The following is a 21,714-nucleotide window of genomic DNA, read 5'->3' on the forward strand; positions in this document are numbered from 1 at the left end:
TATTAAACTGAAAAAGAAAAGATTTAACAAAAGTTTTTACTGCCGCCTAATGTAGCAGTGTTTTTAAACTACTGTCATTGACAATCAGTTAGCCATGATGGATTAAGCATGCCGATAGCTTGTGAAAGGTATACTGTTTTAAAGCATTGCAGAAAGCCCTGCAGTCTTAAAATAAATTTCATAGACATACCAGATAGGTGAGCCTTCCAGAAAGCATTTAAAAAGCATTAAAAGGCACCTATATGCTTCAAATGAATTTTTTTCTAAAGCATTTTATGCACTATGCAAATATTGTTTTTTAAATTTGTGCTCAAATTCATCCCCGCTTTCATCATTGCCTTTTGAACTAATGATTTGGCAAGTCTCTTGCAGTTATTGTTTTAAAAATATAATGATATATTGTATATATATATATTATTGTGCACATGGTAGCGTATAAATTAAAACCATCAAAGATTTACAAATCCTGTAGTGAAGTTTATCTTATCTTGAAATTATCAGTGTGGCACTCCTTTGTCTGCGCATGCTAAGGTGAGGCCGGGTTCAGACCTGGGGCAGCTGCGTAATCTCGACTCATTATGTATCCAACAGCTGGAAAGCAAACAAATTGTGTAGCTGCGTATGGGCATCAAATTAATTTAATTGCGCAAATGACGACATTTCTTTCTGTAGGACATAATAGTCGCGCACTCTGAGCTTGTAGTCCATGAGCGATCGCTTGCATAACAGGTACTCTGTCACACGTGTCTTAGATGCCATATTGGTTCGAACCAGGCCTAAGTAAGGCTGTAAATCTAACTCATTCCATCTCGTTACAGTCAGGCTTTTAGCTTTAGTTTCTGATTTAGACGAACAAGGATAGGCTAAAACTCTATTTAAGAAATAGGACAGATAGTGGAGGTAGCAGGTATGTGTGCTTATGCTTTAGCTCTGGCTTACCATGTACTTTGGAGATTACATTGAACTAAAGAATTTATGGTTGTCACTCATCCAAAGTAACAAAAAATTAGGACTTTTATTAGAAGCCTGAATGATTAAAGCCTAACATTTATTTCATATTCATGTTTTTAACGCAGTCATTCTGACTTTATATATGTGTTAGTCGTATAACAACTGAAAAACAGAAAATCAAAGAAGAGAAAGGCTGTTATGAATGCTTAGATATAAAATTATAGGGAGCAAAAAATATGCAGGTACAAAAACCCACCTGACCGCGCAGGCCAAGACAACATATGTAGTTTTAAAAGCTGAAGATAACTGTAGAAATGTCAAGTGATTTGCAAGAATTGAGAGTCGCTATCCTTGGTAATGTTTCCGTAGATATGGATTACAGAAAAATGTTGTCTTGCTAACTGGTTGCTAGATGCATGCTTTACATTAAAGCTTCAAGGTCGCGAATGATAAGTTTTTCAACTTTTTAAAGATTTCAAGGGATTCAAAAATGTACAGCAACTGTTTCAATAATATGGTTTACAGAAGGATGTTTAAGAACTGAATAGTGAAATGGTATATAATTTATATTGTAATATTCATACAAAAATTATTTCCGTACCATATGCTTATCAAAGCTTCCATTGCAAGGCAAAAGTTAGCAGTAGTTCATTTTTCAGTTAGAAATTTAGGACGAAAAATGGATGTAAAATGAGCAACATTGTATAATGCTAGAACTACATGTAGCATCAGCTTTGCTAACAAGGCTTTGTGAAGGATATTAGATACGCATGACATGAGAAAAATCTTTTACCATGGATGTTTATATTATTGAATGATATTATTAATATTCCCAGTTGCAGATATTACTTAAGAGAAAATGACTATTTTGCCATAAGCTTAGCTTTTGAACATTTTTTTGATTGGCTAATCAACCTTGATACAGATACATGCAAAATAATTAAGCTCTCTGTATACACATTAATATGCTAGTTAGCAACAAATTTGTGCGTAGCATTAGCAAAATCAATGGCTAAAATTTGCTTTATAGTTTTCCAGTGTGCTGCAGGACACTTTTTGTCTCTTGTGAGCTTTAGCTTTCAGAGCCAGACATTACCCAGTTCAAGAACTGAAGGTCATAATCTAGTAGCTAGCATTATTTAAACATCCATTTGTGTATAGCTGAGTGTATGGCATTATGTAATAGCGTGGCTGGTGATTGTTTAGTTCAGAGAAATGGCTAATCCCATCAGCCACTGTCAACACCTCGCTGGCACTTGTTTACATGCGTTACTCGTGTGTCTTTGTCTAACTTGTGATGTACTGTCTAACTTATCTTGGTCAACATGAATGCATGGTCACCATCAATTGTCTTTTTTTTCTGTAGATTCTGCAATCGTGTTTCGTAATGATGCTATGATGCCTGACTTGCTTTTGGTTGCAGGTATGTACTGACAAGATAAAACAGTGTGACTCTTTTTTCAATTTTATTTTCAGGGTTTAATTATATGGTCTATAATTTTGATAACAACTGTGACTTAGTCTTTAGCTGAACGCCCTCTTTTCTTGTTATTTTGTTACTGTTACTCATGCCAACAAGAAATTTAAAAATCATATTGTTTTAACTAATTATAATAGGAAAGGGTGGAGTACTATTTAAGATAGCGTTTTTCTGTAGACCCACATTACAAAAATCATAATTAGCAATCAATATAGCTCTGGTCATGACATTAAAATTAACATTTTTGTGGTTTAGTGTCATGCTTAGCCTCTGAACATTGATTTCAATGTTTTCCAATGTTTCTAACTTGAAAGTTTTGAACTCTTGAGATTTCACCATACTGACCCTCTTATAAAGCTTAACCCTGTCTATAACAAATATGATTTCATCTAGTTCTGAATAGCCCAGCCGACTAATCTTACCCACACTGTGTAGTACTGTCCTGATTGTATTGTGGCTGATTTTTGTTAGTACAAATTATGGTTTGGCACTAGCAGTGAAACTCACTGAAAATTCATGGGGTTATCTTCTCTCAAATCTTGTAATTAGAAAGTTTGAGTATTTTTATCTTGTTGGCTAGAATTTAGACTGCTGCGTGTGAGATTTGGCGCTTGAATTATTTGAACAGAATGGATTAATGCTGGGTTTACTGGGACTGAAAGATGTGTGATATTCAACAACCAGGCTTGCTACGAACTAATGCAACTATGGAAATAATTATAATTGCATTTCAATATCATGATGACTAAGCTGGTGTCTTGTAATAATTTAGGTTGTACACATAAAACACCATAGATATAGCATGTTTCAGTCAGTTCTACTAGTACAATTAAATATGACATGGAGTCGTGTAGTGTTTTTATAATTTTAGTCTCCATTCTTCTTATTTGAGATTCTGACGCTTGTCGCCAATGTTTTTGTACTTCTACCTGCAAAATGATAAAAAGTTATTTTCACCTGTAAAATTACAATCTAAGTATATATATTGAACAATACTAAAATTGTTCTATGTACTCGAAGAAGAGATAGAGATAAGGTTTGAGTGATCAAAAAAGATATATGTGTATGCAGGGACAAGAACACTCCAGATGACCTAATCGCAAACCAAGAAAACCTCTGTAGTCATAAAAGCCGAAGAAACTGTAGAAATGTCAAGCGATTGGCAGTAGTCGAGAGTTGCTATAATTCATAATGCTTTGGTAGATTACTAAATTGGCTGAATTACTAAATAATTTTTCAGCAAGCTTAGCTTTTGAACCATGATACAGATACATGCAAAATAATTAAGCTCTCTGTATACACATTAATATGCTAGTTAGCAACAAATTTGTGCGTAGCATTAGCAAAATCAATGACTAAATTTGCTTGATAGTTCTCCAATGTGCTGTGGGACCCCTTTTGTATCTTGCAAGCTTTAGCTTTCAGAGCCAGACATTACCCAGTTCAAGAACTGAAGGTCATAATCTAGTAGCTAGCCTTATTTAAACATCCATTTGTGTATAGCTGAGTGTATGGCATTATGTAATAGCGTGGCTGGTGATTGTTTAGTTCAGAGAAATGGCTAATCCCATCAGCCACTGTCAACACCTCGCTGGCACTTGTTTACATGCGTTACTCGTGTGTCTTTGTCTAACTTGTGATGTACTGTCTAACTTATCTTGGTCAACATGAATGCATGGTCACCATCAATTGTCTTTTTTTTCTGTAGATTCTGCAATCGTGTTTCGTAATGATGCTATGATGCCTGACTTGCTTTTGGTTGCAGGTATGTACTGACAAGATAAAACAGTGCGACTCCTTTTTCAATTTTATTTTCAGGGTTTAATTATATGGTCTATAATTTTGATAACAACTGTGTCTTAGTCTTTAGCTGAACGCCCTCTTTTCTTGTTATTTTGTTACTGTTACTCATGCCAACAAGAAATTTAAAAATCATATTGTTTTAACTAATTATAATAGGAAAGGGTGGAGTACTATTTAAGATAGCTTTTTCTGTAGGCCCACATAACAAAAATCATAATTAGCAATCAATATAGCTCTGGTCATGACATTAAAATGAACATTTTTGTGGTTTAGTGTCATGCTTAGCCTCTGAACATTGATTTCAATGTTTTCCAATGTTTCCAACTTGAAAGTTTTGAACTCTTGAGATTACACCATACTGACCCTCTTATAAAGCTTAACCCTGTATATAACAATTATGATTTCATCTAGTTTTTAATAGCCTAGCCGACTAACCTTACCCACACTGTGTATTACTGTTCTCATGGTATTTTGGTTGACTTTTGTTAGTAAAAAGTAGTATTATACTCACTGGAAATTCGGGAATTATCTTCTCTCAAATCTTGATATTTAAAAGTTTGAGTATTTTTGTCTTGTTGGCTAGAATTTTGACTGCTGAGTTTGAGATTTGGCACAAGAACTCTTTGAGCAGAATGTATAAGTGCTGGGTTTACTCCACTTGAAATATGTGCAATATTCAGCAACTATGCTTGCTATGGACTAATGCAACTCGGGAAATAATTATAGTTGCATTTAAATATCACACTGACTATGCTGGTGTCATGTATTAAGTTAGGTTTTACAAAAAAAAACACCGGAGATGTAGCATGTTTCAGTCAGTTCAACTTGTTCAATTAAAATGACGTAGAATGGTGTAGTGTTTTTATAATTTTAGTCTCCAATCTTCTGATTTGAGATTATCACGCTTGTTGTCAATGTTTTTGTAGTTGTACCTGCAAAACAAAAGAAAATTATTTTTCATTTGTTTTTACAATTTAGGTATAAGGAACAATACTAACCAAAACAGTAAATAATGCAGTATCTCATCAATGTTAGCCCTCTGAACCCTCACAGCTGGTATTACGGAATTGCGTAGGCTGTGGCAGAAACCTTACTGGCGGAATACAGGCTTCCATATGGTTCTGTTTACAAAATATGTTTTTAAGCAACAGCAAAAACTAATAAAATTAATTCTTGCGCAGGATGTTAGATTCTAAATTTCACTTTCATTTGTAACATTTTTCACTTATCTTTATCTACTTCTTTCATTATAATAACACATTTTATTAGAATGATATCGCGAAACAATCAATATGACTCATTCGTTGGTAGGTCATAAATGACTGTGATACAAATGTGGAATTTTACGATAATAAATATAAATTTCCAGTATATTTTGAGTCATGAAAGGATGATGAGCGTGCTATGGATGAATATTATCTGTAAATGTTTAATGAGTGTTTAAAATCGTGCGAAATTTTATAGTTTTAGCCCGAATAATGGTGACATACTGTTTTTTTCTGTTTGATGACATCTGCTGTAGGTTGTCCGACTTTTTGTACTGCTGTTTCACCAAATATCATTGCATTGTTAGCACGTTTAGATATATTTGGTAAAAAATTAATAACTTCGGATTGCTGGACATATTGTCTAGGTTTACTGACACGCATTGATTAGATCGAGCAAGGATCAACGGGTTAAAACTCGGTTTCGTATCATGGATTTTTACAAGTTTGTATTTATATTTAACAACTATGATATTATCTTACATGTATTTACATAGCATTGTCTAATTTATTAGAAAATTAGAGCTTTCACTAGCAAATGTGGTTGCTGTCTAATGACACAGGCTTGGGTAATATTTCATACCAAGGGTTAGTACAAAGCCATTTGCATAGCTATTCATCCATAACATCTCGTGTATTGCTTTTCATTTGACCAGCACTTTATGTATTTCTATATCAAATTCATTGACATACAAACCGGTGGTGACTCACGGTTCTTTCATCTATATAGGCCTGGGCGGTCATCAAGGTCCTCTTCCTTGCATTGTCTTCCGGAAGATTTTGGCGATGAGTAGATCATAAATGTCAGTTGAACGCTTCTTCCCTGTCATTAGACACGTACCCAACCTAATTTTGAACAGCTGGTAAGTCATCATTGACTACTTGACTTGATGGGCTTTGTACTTAATGACCTCCCATATACTCTCAACACATTAGTCATAACTTATAATAAACTTTCATGGGTAGCAAAATCGTAAATGATACAGAATTTGAAGCAAACACGAGTCAATACCCAAACCGGCTATAGGAAATCAATTGATTCTTCAGAAGATCGTGTCAGTCTACCCCAAACCTTCAAAATAAATATATTGATATATATATATATAACAATAACCAATGAATAGATTTAAGAATTCAAGCAATTTATGTTTACACAAATTCTGTACCGTTCACTATCTCACTACCCACTTTCGCCTTGAAATTCTAGAAAATTAGAGATGCGAGCTTGCAAGGTGGTTTTTGATATATCACTAAATGCCCAAAGATGCAAAAGGCCAGTTACGGAAACTACATCACTTGGTTTTCCCGTCAGGTCTGCTTCAGATTTGTTTTAAAAAGTTTGGCTGGAAATGAGAGTATAAGCAAATCGAGAAGTTTCCAGCCAGGAAGAGATGATTTAAAAATTGAAATGAAGAAAAAATAGAATTAGCTCTAATATAAGATCAGAACATTTTTTTCAAGAATTTTTTATTAAGCTGAATTCAGTTATATTAAATTTATACTTTAAGTTTTTTTATGCGATGCCACAAAAGTGTAGCGTACCAAGCGTGTTGCATCAGGTCTCTCTCTCACAATCATTAGTGCTATGATTCTCTGAAAGGTAAGAACTCCATACGGTATGCTACTGTATGGACTGCTGCATACTGCCACTACTCAAAATTATGTTGTGCATAATACTGCTACATTTTAATGCAGACCATAACCTTTACATAGGTATTTGTAGCCTTGGGGGCATGGGTATAGAGCATGAATAGATAAAATCATGTATTTTTTCATTGTAATATCTCTTATTGGTAGTTTTTTAGAGGATGGCAACACAATAATTTATCTTTAGTTAATTTATATAAAAACATTTTTGAGATAGGACTTTAAGAAAATTAACTTGCGAGCTTTTGTCCCAGAATGCATTTTGCTCTCATATCAGACATGACTGTACAGTAGGCGCTGCTAAAATGAGATGATCAGTTCTAGGAACGTTTACATGATAAGGATTTTTCATTATAAGAATGTTAACATACATGTAAATTGTCTAAACCATTTCAGGACCTTTCCAAACTCACTCATGTAAGAATCCGACTTACATTCTTTTGAATGTATTGGCGGTGCCTTAACTGTATTATTGGTTTTCATCGACAAATTTTCATGATCAACCTCATTGGTTTAATAGACCATGATTGTGGTAATTTGACAATAATTTGATGAAGAGCGCATAGTTTGACGCGACAGCGACTTACAACAATTGACTAAGAAAAAATAGTTTCACTATAAAAAAGCGATAGTACCTTTTCGTCATCTATTCGTTCTTAAGAGCTCAAGATTGCAACTCCAACTCGTGACATTCAGATGCACCGACCAATAGCCTTAAAGTATTTATCAACAATTGCACTGCTATATGTACCTATTTTCTGTTCCGTTGTCACTTCAGACAAATTATCACAAGAGTCAGAATGTTATGGAAATTGTATGTATTATATGTATAATGCTTTATGTACAGTGTTGGGAAAAAATCTTTGTCTGCCTGTTTAAGTAAGTGTAGCACTGCAATAAATTCATCATAATTTGGAAATATTTTGCACTGCATACATAAAACCCTGTATCAAAACAATCCTAATGAGCTGAAAAATAGAAATAACTAGATTTTAAAATTGCCAAATATCTTCTATTGTATCAACCGCTGCCTACTAATTCACACAGCATACCAGAAAATATGTCATCGCAAATTTCGTTATTATCTCTTCTTTAATTATTTTCTGAATTGAAAATAACGGTCTTGTACTGTTATGGGCCCAGAAAAAAGCCATTGGGGTTATTTTGCATTTTAATATTTTATCTGGTAGCCTTTGCAGACTATAACCATTCTGCAGCCTTAGGCATGCTGTGAACAAGCCTCACGAGCGCTAGAGTGTTCATAATCTGAAACCAGCAATCATGTTGGACAGCTGGTTTTTTCAAACGCCTTGATCGTGGTAGATCTTTGGTGGTTTGATGCTGCATTCATTTCTTTACCACTTAATTTTCTTTAGATTTAAATACTCTAAGCTTCTTCGCTATTTTTCTATTGCTCAGATTGCCCATCGTATGCAGGCGAATGATGAGGTCGTTGACACATTTCTTATCCATGGTTGATGTTGACGCTGGTATGAATTCTGGGATCTCTAGCTGTTCCTCTTTTAACAAGCAAAACTGTAAACCTTTGCTGCACATGCTGTCCAACATGATCTCTATTGTTGTGATAATATTCCACTTGAAAATTAATAATGTCATATTGCGTTTGAAAATGAGTTAATAAGCACTGATTCACATTGATTGGCCTAAAAATGATTATTGATCCCTGATTAACCGTAATTTTATTACTGATGGTGTCAACAAGATCTAATGTTAATTTACTTTTAAATGATGCATGGTTTGTCAGGGTTCAATCCCTCTACATGACTACTACAACAAATTTACCTAAAATGGGCAGTGAGGTTTGAGGTGGACAAATACTTTCTGACACCGCTGTATGTCGCTTTCTTTTCTCGCAGGTGTGGCGAGACAGACTAACACTCAAATCAAACTTTAGAACTCGCCCGATGATACACTTTAAGTTATATGGAGATTTTTACGCGGTACGAAGCAAAAACTTCACAAAATTGCCCGACTTTTTCTAGAATTTATGCTATAGGAGGTATACGTTATAGGAGCATCTACTTTACTCTAAAAGACCATGTGAGTTTGTGAGGTACAAATATCATGTTTAAAGTGTGCAATAGCTCCCATGTAGGATACTTTTGCTCCCTCATCACTAATTGAACTTGAAAGTTTATTGTGTATTATCTAATTATTATCACTTTTAGCCTTGCTTGTCCTCTGGCGCAAAGCCGACCTATTGCTTCTAGATGTGACTCTGGCACTTATGGAATAAAAGTGCAAGCTGAGTTATCAGTAAAGATTTTGACAGAACTGTTCATGAAGTGAGTGTGAGAGTGCTTTAATTTCAATGCTGTAGTTTATCCCATTTTCTTTCCGCTTAAAGAATAGAGAAAACATAATATTATTATGCTTTATTATTCATCTTGAGGTGGTGACTGATGTTCTAAAAAAAGAATTAAGGAGATTGACCAACCAGAAGCTGAGATATAGCCAGCCAAACACAGGTCTACCAAAAAACAAAAGTGTTTTGGTAATCATCAATATATGATGTATGAAATCGACTTGTGTGCCATTGGTCAATTAAGCCAACTGTGCTCTCCTATAACAATCACGGCGTTTTAATTGGTTTAATCCCTGGAAGTATAGAACAATCAAATTGGGCCTAACACTCATCGCTCCTAGAATTCCGAACCAGTCCCTCTGACGTGTAGATTAGTTTTAGCATAAAATAATTACACGCATCTATTATTTCGCAACATTTCGCTATCTTGCTAGTTCAGCTCAGTTTTGTTGTTCTCCTACTTAGCTTCCATATCCAGACTCATCTTTAGCGTTGTTCAGATTTTTTAACTATAGCTATAGCTAATAAATATAATCAATCATCAATCTCGGTTATCATTTGGAATTTTCTACAAATTATATTAGTTACATCATTTATTCTATACGCAGTTATATTATTATTTTGTATAATATGCATTATGAATATTATATAAATCATAAAAAATAATCATAGATAAGATAATAGATCAATAGAAAAATCAAAGCAAAAGTTATCATTTTCTTTTCTTATAGCAAGAGCAGCACGGTCAAGTTAGTCTTTTTAAGATTATGGCTGTAGTGAACTTCCAGTCTGTTATTAGTGACGATAATCATGAAAATCAACTGAATGCTGCAGTAGATACACAGTAGAAAAATGATGAAGGAACAAAAAGTCCCATTCCTATTTCTTATTCTAAACAAACTGCAATCGCGGATATCGCATATAGACTATACACGCGCCGTTCGTTGAACAGATGATCTTCGGAGCATATCCGTGGAAATCGAGTTAAAATTTGAAGCACAATAGTCAAAATCTGCTCTTCTGCTTTAAAAAATCATGGCGAGGGGTTGTGGGCAAATGCCTTTACCACACAATGTTTGGATGATTTTCCTGAGAAACCAGAGCTAGTATGTAAATTATTTACTATCGCGAGAAGCGTTTCACATCTCGTAGCCAAAACAATCCTTATACATAACAGCGGTAAGGGTGCGCAACTCCGGCTCATGACCATTAAGTCGATTTTATACGTCACAGTTTTCGGGATTTTCGAAGGGTTTTCCTCTGATTCTTTATTAGGTAGACCTGTGTTTGGCTGTCTATATCTCAGCTTCTAGGGGGTCAATCTCCTTGATTCCTTTTTTAGAACATCAGTCAACACCTCAAGATAACTAATAAAGCATAATAATATTAGGCTTTCTCTATTCTTTAACATGGAATGTTTGATTAGTACGATATTTTAGGCAGTTTGAGGCCACTTGTTTTTGGGACAATGTTTAATTATGACTGCTGATGTACTGGCGGTTAAGACATTTAAAAAGCTGATAATGGTGTTTTTATAAAGCCCCGACAACAAATTCAGCGTAATTTTTTGCTTTGTAGCATATTTGACTCAATAGAACAAGTGTTATCGCTGAAGCATTCTCTTAAGGTGAAAACAAATTAGGCGATATTTAGAGCGATATTGCGTTAGAGCTAATCTGCGTTAAAATTCACTCAGCGTGTTCATGCAGAGCGATAAAGCTAGAATTTCTCTACACAACTTTATTGCTAACGAGATGCATTTCGATTGGTTAGTTCTTACCAGAATGTAATTTTACGGCGGGTAATTATTTCTTACCGATGTTCAACAACGTACATCAGCTCCAATTTTCTATTTTGTTACGAAACATCTTCAGAACGAACACTCAAATGTTCATGAATTTAATAATAGCACTCCCAGTTCTGTCCATCATAACAAAACTTAAAAAAATCCGAGTTGAAAACCAGCATCCGGAGTCAATCGTTGCGCCGGTTGACCATTTTGAGAATGGTAAATATTTAATATATTAAATATGAAAAACCACTACAAAATAAAATATGTATAAAAAATTGTAAAAAAAACACAGCTAAAAATACAAGAATCGTTTTTCTTTTGTCTTCTTGTAGTGTAGGCAGTGTACACTCTTTGAAAGGGAGATAGGTTTAATAACAAATGTGGAGGTTGTTTATGTTGTAGCCTAGACGACGACATTTTGACTGGCCTAAATTTATCAACAACTCCGAAAAAACTAATGATACGGATTTTTATTGGCAGTTTGTGAGCGTGCCCATTATATCATTTGCTAGTAAATCGCTCAAGTGTGTTTATGCACGCACCAGCGATATCTTCGCCCTCATGACGCTTGCAATAAAATCGCCTAGTGTGTTTGGACCTTAAAAGCTCCTTGCTATATTTTCACAAAAGGCGAATATACCTAAACCTATACATATACTGATAAGGTAACTTACCTCCTCAAATAAAGTTGGCGTTCATTAAAAAGATGGCGCTCGATTTTCAAAGCAATCTCCTGATGTGGTCCCAAATAGCGGTGCCAATCAAATCAAGGTGCATTCAAATATAGGTTTAACGGTAGCTCACTTTCAACATTTTTTCCAATACCAAATTGAAGGTGGTCAGAGACTCTGTGCATAAAGTCCTCATCAACTTATTTTTTTATACAATGTTAAAATCTTTGTTCTTTTGTAGAAGTTGTTTAATCTGGAGAACGAAGATGAGCTCACCGCGCAGAACTATTGTTCTTTAATCATGTTCTCACAGAACTAATCATATTGGCCTACAAGTGTTTTGAAAAACTGAAGGGTAAGTTGATGAGTCCTTTACTTTTTGTAGTCCTAATCTTCTGATAATTAAATTGGGCTTTGATGACTAAAGTGAGCTCTGGAGACTGCAGTCATTTCATTGGGTAGTTGGCTACACTAAAATACTATAGCACTGACAATCCGCAAAAACAGTAAAACTATAGTTATGAAGCAAAATAACCATGTATGGAGTGGCATGTACAATTGATATTTAAATTGTACAAATACAATATCAAAGTATTAAAATATTAACCATTTTTTAAAGATTGAATGTATTTCTTAATGAGTGTAGCCTGGGTTTTCCGAATGGAAAAAGTCTAAAACACAATCAGATTTGGGTCTAGTCCATTAACTGAGTGCGTACAACAGGCTGCGCAGTGCAGCTCAGCACAATGTACGCTTATAACCAAGAGCAATGCGCTAAAAAATCTTTGTACAAAACATTTCTTATTAGTGAGTAGGCAATTAGTTAGCCGGTCATATGTGTACCTAATAGGAAAAAACCAATCGCCATCCTGCATCTAACTAATAGAAAACATGTTAACAGCCAACAGCGACCAAAGTTTTTTGAGAATCATTATTTTTGTTTTTACAGTTTATTATTGCAATAAACAGCTGTGTTAGACCTTTACAGCTACCAAGGTTTTAGAAATGGGCAATAAATAAACCTTTGGAAAATGGACTACTGATTGCTACCTATTGTATCAGCAAAAGAGGATGAGAACCTGACCAAGCTCATACTGCAACACACTTTTTAGATTTTTTGTCGGTAACATTAGGCGTAAAACCTTCTGCTGATTAATGTGTATGTTAAAAAACTCTGATAGGCGGTGTGGTTCATAATTAAGGTCATCTTAATCTGAGGGCACCTTTCATTGGTGAAAATTAGGTCTTTAATAAGAGCCATCACATGTAGGACAAATTAATGTACCAATCAATGTCTGTTCTATTCTAATAAAAAGTGTATTACGTTATTCAATAGAAAAATGATATGGTAATGATGCTACCACTACCAGGCACAATAGCCTTTTGGCTTTTACTTTGAAACAATTTTTATTTACCCTTTATGGCCACAATGTTTGCGCTTTAATTCTGGAATTGTCTGTTTGTGTAATAATGTTCTATCTACCAATCTTTCATACAAATAAAAGTGTCCTCAAGAACCCTGGCCATCATTTTTAGCTGTTTTTATGAAATCTAGAGGCATTTGAAACGTTCTCTCTTCCAACAGCGTCAATAATTTTTTAACCTTGTCTTAGCATTTTACAACATATTGAAGGGTAAAGTAACAATTTGTTCAAAACTTCATGAACTTGTAGTATGGCCCTTACTCTGTTTTTTTACACTAAGCCTGCTTATAAAAATGCTGATGAAATGCAGTTGCATTTAAGTTCTGCATAAATTGTCTAAATTGTTTTTTATCACGGCTTCATTAACAAATTAAAGACTTGGTAAATTTTGATCTTGCAGCCATTTTTCCTAATTGTGCACGCAGTATGATGCTCAATTGCAACAAGGCATGAAGTAAATGTAATACGAAGCAGTTTTTGCACTGATTTCTTATGTCTTAATTTTATGTTGAAGCTGTTTCAGTGTGAATTCTTAAACTACCAATAGTACAGCTCGTTTGGCAATGTGTTTCTGTATGGCCAAGTGCTGCATGATGCGGCTTTAGCAAGCTTTTGTACAAATTGTTTCCGATTACTGATTAATTAGTAAATTATCTTATTACATCTATACCTGATTGAAAAAAACTATTATTTGCATATGTTGAGCAAATAAGAATGCGTTTACAACCTGAGCATAGTTTTGCTTTGCAAAAACTTGTTTTATGAAATCTTCTTACTGATGACCAGTAATTTCAGAAGCAATATAGCCATAAATGGTTACTAACTTCAGATCTATAGACTGAGCAACTTTATTGAGCAATAGTACTAATGAGAGTAATTATGTTCATCAGATTAATTAACATGTAAACTAATAATATTCATAAATCATCCGACTAGAGTTTTGTGCTTACCTCACAGTAATTTCAAAATGGACGAAAAATGGTCCCTCTCACTCGACAACTCGTTTGTAATATTTTTGGGGGCATGAACTAACATAAAAACTTATGCTGACAAACTTGCTATAAAAATATTGTTAATAAACAATTGGGGTGTAAAGTTATAACCATTTATACACTCTTTTAGAAATTAAGTTTCACGAAACACTTATGTCGCGGTAGAGAGATCCATTTGGTAGTAAAGGAGTTGAAGTTATCAGCAGGTAGATCATATGGGTTGCGGTCACAGAAACCATGGTTAAGTCGCAAATCACGAAGTTGAATTATTCGACTTTGAAGTTGCACCAACTGAACTTATAATATTGGTAACAAATTTTGTAACCTGTAGGTCTGGACCAATCAAAGAGTGATTTTTCTGAATCTGAAGTCAGTTTAGCCAATAAAAGTATTTTACCATCGAAAAAAACTTAAAACCGTTGCTATGCTAAACAAGAAGTACTGAAAAATGGTGTCCGCTAAAAATAATTGTTTCTTTTTTGCCGATTTTGGACGCTTGTAATGAGTACTTTGGTATTCTAACTGATGTCAAAAGCAGTGAAAGTAAAGGGAGTTGTGGTGATATTTTCCTAACGATTCTTACAAGATTACTACAATATTTAATAATAAGAATAATTATTCAATTTTTATGAAATTATAATCAGATTTAGTTATGAGAATAATTATTCGAGTTTGCAAGGTCGAAGTATATAGTGACCGATGGTGTGCAATATGTTACTGTTGTTAATTTTCTAAAGATTTGGTTGATGATTTGGGTGTGCCCAATATCGCGATACAATCAAGCTGTTTTTAATATCTGCAAAAATAAGTAATACACTTTCTTATAAATATACAGCTATTTCTTTGACAACCAGCTAAAATCTGTTTAGATTTTTAAATTCAGCATAGTTTTTTGGATCCAAGTACAGAAATCTAGATAAATATCACAATATCTTGATATTGGTTGCTATGTCGTTTTGAAATGTAAACAAAACTTTACATTGGTTTTCGTTTCTCAAACTTTAATACCAGTTTTCTTGGAACTATGTTTTTGCACTAATGGTAAACGTGCTTCAGTTTTTTGACCATATAATCTGCTGTAATTAGGCTAGAATCAAAATTTTGTTTGCTAAATCTTGTAATCCCGACTTACCATGAATTCTGTGATCATGACACATATTAATAGTTAATGCACTGTTTGGAACTTATAGTGCTATTGTAGAACTACAATAAAAAATATGTCATCACTAACAGAAATTAACTACCAGTTTTGATTTTGTATAGGTGTCTTGTTTTCTATTACAGATTTTAATGTGTTTGCAGGACAAAATGAAGCAACTGCAAGTTTATTATATAATTTATTTCAAATTATGTTCTTATGATAGAACTTTTCGTAACAAACTTTCATTTGGCTAATACTTGTATCCATTTTTGACTAAAATAAGTCGAACCAATTTATTTCACTCCTACTACCTGCCCTAAATTGGTGCAAATGGTCATCAGAAATGTGCTTTCTTTGCGCTGCTAAAATGGCCCATTAAATGTACTTTAATTTGATGAAAACTCAAACATTGGTTAATTATTGGCCTTTCCAAAATAGCGTAAAAAACTCATTTAATTTGCATGTACGACTTAGCTGCCCAAGTTGTCAATGCATGGTACTGGAGCTTGTTATCATTTTGCTTGTTGAAGGTTGACTTGCAACAAAATTTCATTACGGTTATTTGGTATCAAAAGATTCACCATGGCTTACTCTGCTGTGTTGTGGGTGCAAAATATGGAGAACTGTGATTACAAGCTCTTAAAAGCTAAAAAAGAAACAGTTAATCTCCGCGATCCCGAAACCGCCGTAGATTGGAATCAATTCATTTCTCTGACATAGTAAAATGATTTGGTTATTGTTTTGACACGTGATCTTCTCACATGAATTGTAAGTTCCGTAAAAGGCTCAATATAAAACTTCTTGTAGCACTAGTTTATGACATAAACTTTGGGTTTCGCCAAAGAGCTCTTACCAAATATAGATGCTCGCTAGTTTACAATTTTGTTTTGGGTTGATCTAATCGTCTAGTCGCAATCTGATCATGTGACCCATGCTTCTTGCCAAACAGCGCGCATAATTTTCGTAGCATTTTTTGACTATCACAGGTGACCAACAGGTTTGTCATGCTTATCAGATGATGATATGCATTCTTTCGAGCTAAGGTTAAAAATTAAACCATTTTTTACGGTAGGTTTTGAGATATCAGTGCTCAAAGTGACATCAATACAGTGATGAGGAAACAGATGCTTGAGGACAATAGACATCGTTTCATTGAATGCGTGAAGCGTAATTGTGAAAATATTTGAATGAATGAGGTTGCATGAAAGTGTAAACAGAAGCCATCTTGTCAAGCTACGTTCCATTTGACCCATTTTTGGAACGGGATTCTAATCTTCGGCAATTTCGTGATGGCAGCGATTAACTTTTCGCTTTTGAGCTTTTAAGAGCATGTTATCACATTTCTACATATATTGCACATGCAACACAACAGAGTAAGACATGGTGAATCTTTTGATACCAAATAACTGTAGCATGAATTTTGTTGCATTTCAACCTTTAAGCATTAGTAATCTTTTAGAAAAATGACAAGATTTTCTTTTGGAAACATACCTTTCAAGCAACAACGGTATGCGAGTGCCACTGTACGTAATTTTGATTAATATTCTTAAACTTCGTAATCATTCTTAGTATTGACTAAGTATTATTGCTTTTTAGTTTGTGTATTTTCTTATGTAATTATTATCTGTGAATGTTTAGCTGAAGCTTGTGCAGAGCTGTCATCAACAACAATTTAGTTGAATGTCATCTACTAGTTTTTCCGTTTTACAAATTGGACTATTGGTGCATACAGCTCCTATTCACCCTTGCATGTTTATAGTTGTCATGTTCTTGCATTCTGGTTGCCTGTCCACTGACGATAGCACTTGTACAGACTATATGTAAGCATAGTGTCTGGGATAGGAACTGAAACTCACAGTTAAAACCTATGGTGACCAGCTCTAAACTTTACCTTGCAATAATATCTAAAAGCCAAGTCCAGTTCAGGGTCAGACTACTGACTATGAATATTACGAATGAGTAATTGCTTTTGAAATACCACTTCAATATTTGAAGTCCTTTTTTTTAATAGGATATGAATAAGTTTTTACATTGCTTAACTCGCGTTCTTCTATCGCCTACAAATCACAATGGTGACAAATATCAAAGCTGGGATTGAGAGTCATAAGCTAAAATATCAGATGCACTTCTGCTTTCTCAGTTTTTTCCTTTTTTTGCAGCAAGCAATGAGCTTTCAATTGATTAGCTATGAAAATAGTTTAATTTAAATCGGAAAATCATTCATTCAAAAAATGTGATATTTCTATTTTGTTATTACTAATTGCAGGGTGTTGCTATAACATGTTCTGCACCGACTCTGGTGCTAGACAAGTTATCTAAAGAATTGGCGATTCAAGGTTACAAAAGCTTACATATTTGGGGAGGTTTCTGGTCAGAGGAGAGCGGACAAAGGAACTTAGTGAAGGTAAATTAGGGTGTCAAAACACCAAAATATTGAGTGACATAGAATGAACCTTGGTGAAAAACAATATTTTTTTAGATGTATTTTACAAATATTGAGATGAAAAATTTTGTGCTAGTCCGAAGATTTCAATAATATGTATTTGGACGATGTATCTAATAGTATGCAACAAGCTATAGCTTTTTTTAACTCTGAATGACACTCGTATTGCTTAACTTGCATTTTTGTACCATTTACAATCTCTGTTTGTGAGAAATGTACCTTTTGTTCCAAATCCTGTTCGGCCTGTCATAGCTGTTTTCTGCAGTCACCATTCAATTTTCGGGATAAACGGGGACCAGGGTCTTTTGTGGACAGTGAAAACCCACAAAATAAAAAGTAATGTTTTTAAGTTTATACATAAATAAGCCAAACTTTAAGGCCAAAACACTTGCATTGTTTCATAAGCATAATGTATTTGTTTCCTATGTGAAAAGTAAACTTAACTTCCTTTCATTGACTTTTAGGTCATATTCTAACTTAAATCCAAGTATTTTAACTCAAATTATGAATTTTTTGTAGTATGGGCATAGGTCAGATTTTTATCTGGTTGGAATAGCTGTACAGCAAATTTTGCTATAATGTACATGTAGGCCTATACCTATTATAACGCAAATTCCTCTCAATGTAAAGAATTTATGTAAAGCTTTTGTTTGACCAACATAAGTAATGCCATATAGGGTAAAGTGTCAAGTTGGTGAAAGTTCCCAAAATTATTAACAAAATTTTCATAGTTGTCCTTAAAAATATCGCTTACATTCTTGCCAAACTTGAGCAATGATAAGATGCATAGGGTTCGCTATTATAGATACCAATACATTGTTAAACTAGTTTGTCATTAGAGATTGTCATTTTTGTCAAAAATATGTAAAATGATTCGCCTCGCAAGAAATCAGAAATATTTGAAGGGGATCTATCAGTGAAAGCTTTGGAGTGTTAATACAGACGGTTTCCTACTTACGAACATTCGAGTTACAAACAACGGTACATACGAACAGGTCTGCGCGTATATTCATCGATTATACCGACGGTATTACCGACTTATTAGCGGCAGAAAGAGGCGCTACATAGAAGCATCACCCAGCATCCACCTTCCTCTGCCCAGTTCGTTGCAGTGCATAAGTGCGTGAACGTATCTCCAGTGCGCAAAGAACTTTTTTATTTTTCCTGTATGTATTGTAAAGGAGTTTGCCGACCTTTACTTGGCACGATCTAGACTAATAAATAAAAAGAAGAGAGTGTGTGTAGTCCCATTCAGCTTTTTTATTAGCGAAGGTAATTTCACTATTCGAGGAGCGTACATCTATCTGCTCTGCTCAAATAAATGAGAGCGCTCCGTTATATTTAGTAATATCAACTGTTCCGTCCTAACGGCAAACGGTGAGAACACCGGCTAACAAGGTGAATAAATAGGACCGCTAGCGAGTTGGTATGACAACAATAAAAGTGACGATAAATGATAGTGTTATACCATGATATCAGATATAACAATAGCATAACGAGTGAAACAACGATATAATAAAAAAGGACAACACATACGATCAATAAGAAATGCTGTGTCATGGCCCGGCGTCCACCACAGTATTCTCTCCATTTTATTAAAAAGTTTTTTTCAGTACAAACCAATTTACAGGTTACTTATACAAGCCTTAAACATACTAATATAAACCTTCAATATACTTATATACATGTAGGCCTTAAGCATAAGTTATAATACAAAATATAGCACTGAAGCAACTTACGAACAAATTCACTGTACAAACAATTGTTCGGAACGTAACTCGTTCGTAGGTTGGGGACCGTCTGTATACCAAGCTGAATGTCATGATATCTAGTCTCATCAAAATCTATCTTGCTCCCAAGCTCTTCCCGACGATGGATAAATGATAAGTCATACAGACACTGATTTTACTTTGTTAGCTAGCCGCAACAAGTAGCAGTCTGTCTCTTGTGGCTTTTATTCACCTCATCTTCTGTTTGATCTCCAAATTCATGTTTACTACCTTCAAAACTGAAGGTTTTTTAATTGTCAAATCAGTTGATATGAGCATCAGAGTTAAATTTTTTGCTGAGCTAGAATTTATTTTGGTCATCTCAAATAGTCTACGAAGATGAACTGTTATAAACGAGCGCATTTGCACAGACATGCTAATGGCAAAGAGTAGCTTTATCATATAAGCAGAGAGTAAATGGTGTAAACAAAAGCTGAAAATCTGTTTTAATAGAAACTTCTAAACTATTTAAAGAATTTCAATAATGTCTATATAATAATGATTAATGTATAATCCTAAATATTTAGGATTTGTTTGGAGTGCACGAGAGGACAACTCTGCTTTGCAGAGTAACCTGGCAGTAACCCTATTCTTAATTTGTACACGTATGCATTGCAGTGAAAGGCATATTCATACACATAAACCTTACAGTGTTAAAGGCCAACTGAATGAAAAGGGACTTTTATACAATTCATAGTCAATCTGTGCATGGAAAAAATTGACCGTGTAGACAGTTAGGAATTTTACTCAGCTTAAGAAGTTTTGAATCAACTTGGCTTGTACCAACAAATACCCTGGCAGTGTAGAGTGCTGTAAAAGATTATCAGTTGCAATAATTATGCATTCAAATATTGCAAATTATTACAAGGTTAATTAGCATAGTTTTTGTAGTGTCAGTCTAGCAAGGTAAATGTTGCAAGTTCAAATCCAGCGGGATGCAATGTTTTTCCATTATCCAACGCTGGCTTTATATGGACAAACACAGTTCTCATCACAGTACAGGCTGAATGTGTAAAATTTTGTAGATTTTGGTGCATTTTGCTTAGAAATAAGAGGAATGGAAACGCTGTAATTATTAGTTTGTAAAATAAAGCTTTTCTTAACCCAACTATTCATTACATTTTATATTTAAAAGATACCATTCTTACCTAATAGTTTGACAAAAAAGCTTTAGCTTAAAAGAAAGCATTAATGATAATGTTTGTTGTTTTTTACTTTTATTGAGTTAACTTGTGTTAACAACATCGAAACAATAATTTTTTAAGGCTTACTAGGTTAATTTTTTTTTAGGCAAAACATCAACATAGTGAGAACTGCAATCTCTTTAGGGCAAACATAATTATGCAGAGTTTCAGTAGGAAAGCATCTTCTGTGTGACCTACATTTAGTACAGCCACCAATATAGCTAGCTGCAAAAGCCTACTCTTCAAGTTTCTGGCCAATCTCCTAAGCGTTCTAAAACAACATGATGGAGCACACTTTTTAATCAGTATTGTTTTAAAGCTGGTTTGATATCTTGGGAAAGTCTGTAAAATGAGTAGTGTTCAACATTCTCCTAATTTTTAACTATACTAACAGGTTAATAACTGGTTTCTTTGCAGGTAGAGCAGCATATTTACCAGTGGAGGCAAAGTGGTCTAGATTGCCTAACCTTCAAACAACAAGTTGATGTTCAATTTCCAAAAAGGCATCCAGTGACTGGAATGACATCCAACCTTAAAGTTCTTTCTGTAGCTGGGCGTGTCTACAATCAGCAAAGTTCTCTTGCGAATCGCTTCTAAGAGCTCTAGCTAAAATCATATTTTAAACGTTGTCCAGAGCCATTAGTTACAGCTACCACAACTTCACACATTATACTCGAGGTGCCAGGAGATGGTCACACAATTTGCAAGACAATTATAGAGCTCAGTGTTTTGAAGCTCTACAGCTTTATTTGACAGAAATAAAATAGTCCACTTTTGTTGATAAATGTTTTATGGTATTCTTGTGAATGCTTTGATTTTTAATCTT

At 34.3% G+C, this 21,714-nt stretch overlaps 1 long non-coding RNA gene across 1 annotated transcript; it reads left to right on the forward strand.

Moving 5' to 3' along the window:
• The first annotated feature begins 760 nt into the window (after window positions 1-760).
• LOC137393649 (uncharacterized) lies at window positions 761-21,479 on the forward strand. The gene is made up of 8 exons (XR_010978313.1): window positions 761-907; window positions 2,318-2,374; window positions 4,140-4,196; window positions 6,230-6,362; window positions 9,336-9,452; window positions 12,177-12,290; window positions 17,759-17,896; window positions 21,306-21,479. It is a non-coding gene; the product is annotated as an uncharacterized lncRNA (long non-coding RNA).
• The last annotated feature ends 235 nt before the right edge of the window (window positions 21,480-21,714 follow it).

The sequence above is a fragment of the Watersipora subatra genome, chromosome 4 (assembly GCF_963576615.1).
Source record: "Watersipora subatra chromosome 4, tzWatSuba1.1, whole genome shotgun sequence".
NCBI classification, from domain to species: domain Eukaryota; kingdom Metazoa; phylum Bryozoa; class Gymnolaemata; order Cheilostomatida; family Watersiporidae; genus Watersipora; species Watersipora subatra.